We start from the raw sequence: 1,806 nt of genomic DNA on the forward strand, positions 1-1,806 counted from the left end.
GAATTCCTGAAAGTCCTCTCTTTCATTGAATTCCTATTTTTTACCCTTAAGGATTATACGAAGTTTTGTTGGGTATGTGATTCTTGGTTGTAATTCTAGTTTCTTTGCCTTTTCGATTATCATATTCAAAGCCCTCATATCATTTAATATAGAAGCTGCTAAATCATGTGGCTCCACAATGCTTTAATTGTTTCTTTTAAATGCTTACAATATTTTTCCTTTACATGGGAACACTGGAATTTGGCTATAATATTCCTGGGAGTTTTCATTTTAGGATCTCTTTCAGGAGGTGATCATAGATTCTTTCAATTTCTACTTTACCTTCTGGTTCTAGAATATCAGGGAAATTTTCTCTGATAATTCCTTGGAAGATGGCTCTAGCAAAGACTTACTCAAACCCCAAACTTGCTTCCTACTCAGCTAGCTCAAAGAGCTGGCTTCATTTCCACAACACAAACTCACCACCACCTGGAATCCATAGTTACAATGAGAGTCAGCTGTGCAGTCTATCCTTGCTTTGCTCTGAAGTTCAAACACCACACAGCTTTTCTCTCTCCTCTTTTTGCCTCTCCCACAGGAAAGGGGGGTTCTTAGCCATGCTGAGTCTCCAATTGGTTCAATATACCCCCCCACACACAGGCTGTCCCCATTATAATTTGGCCAGGCCCATGTGGGCATAGGGGAACTACTAGGGGAGGCTTAGATTGTTAGTTTGATACTTTGACTCAATAAATGTATTCTTTGGGGCAGCTAGGTGGCGTAGTGGATAGAGCACCGGCCCTGGAGTCAGGAGTACCTGAGTTCAAATCCGGCCTCAGACACCTAACACTTACTGGCTGTGTGGCTCTGGGCAAGTCACTTAACCCCAATTGCCTCACTAATAAATAAATAAATGTATTCTATAATCTCTTCAAGTACACACCCATCTTATCTTGGGCTTTTCAAGATTACATCTTTTCAGTCTGACCATAATGAAGCAAAGATATGGTCATGGTAACCCCAAATCACAATTAATTCCTTACACTTTAGTCGTCTTCTGGCCAATTTTTTTGACCCCCTTACCATCTGTAGCCTGAGTTCCAAAAGCAGTTGCTGCTGATGATGATTAAGAGACTCCTAAGGGCTGCTCCTGGTTAGCTCTGGCTGTGGCTTTGGCTGTGGCTCTGGTTGGGTCTGTGCTGGTGTGGCCTGTGCTGGTCTGTGCTCTGCTGCTCCCACCCAGGTAAAACAGACCTTTCCTGCTGACCCAAGTTGTTTTTTTCTGGAAAATTATTTCATCCTGTCTTTTTGTGGGTTCTGCTGCTCCAGGAATTGTCTTATGGCATTATTTGAAGGTATATGGAGGGGTCTTGGGGAGAGCTCAGGCAAGTCACTGCTTTTCCTACCAATGATCTCTCTTTTTTTTTATGTATAAGGTATTTTATTTTTTCTGTAAAAATATGGAACGCTTCACTAATTTGCGTGTCATCCTTGCGCAGGGGCCATGCTAATCTTCTCTGTATCATTCCAATTTTAGTATATGTGCTGCCAAATCGAGCCCAATGATCTCTTAATCAACAAATTTCATGGCCTCTTCTCAAATCTCATCCTTATTAGTCATTCTCCATTCTTCATTAATCATGGCCACACTCCTCCTGTGAATAATCTCTCCTTTCTAGGTGCTCAGTCACATTGCTCTGTCCTGATTCTGCTCCTTTTTTCTGACCACTCCTTTTCAGTTTCTTTTACTGGATTTTCATCTAGGTCGTGTGCAATAGATTTAGGTGTTCTCTAAGGCTCTGTACAAGGCCCTCTTCTCCCTCTTAC

The 1,806-nt window shown here is 41.9% G+C and overlaps 1 non-coding gene across 1 annotated transcript; it reads right to left on the bottom strand.

Annotated features, from left to right (window-relative positions):
* Positions 1-1,433: 1,433 nt before the first annotated feature.
* Positions 1,434-1,540, bottom strand: LOC122752070. Its single transcript, XR_006355872.1, has one exon. It is a non-coding gene; the product is annotated as a U6 spliceosomal RNA (small nuclear RNA).
* Between the last annotated feature and the right edge of the window lie 266 nt (positions 1,541-1,806).

Source organism: Dromiciops gliroides, chromosome 3 (genome assembly GCF_019393635.1).
Source record: "Dromiciops gliroides isolate mDroGli1 chromosome 3, mDroGli1.pri, whole genome shotgun sequence".
NCBI classification, from domain to species: Eukaryota; Metazoa; Chordata; class Mammalia; order Microbiotheria; family Microbiotheriidae; genus Dromiciops; species Dromiciops gliroides.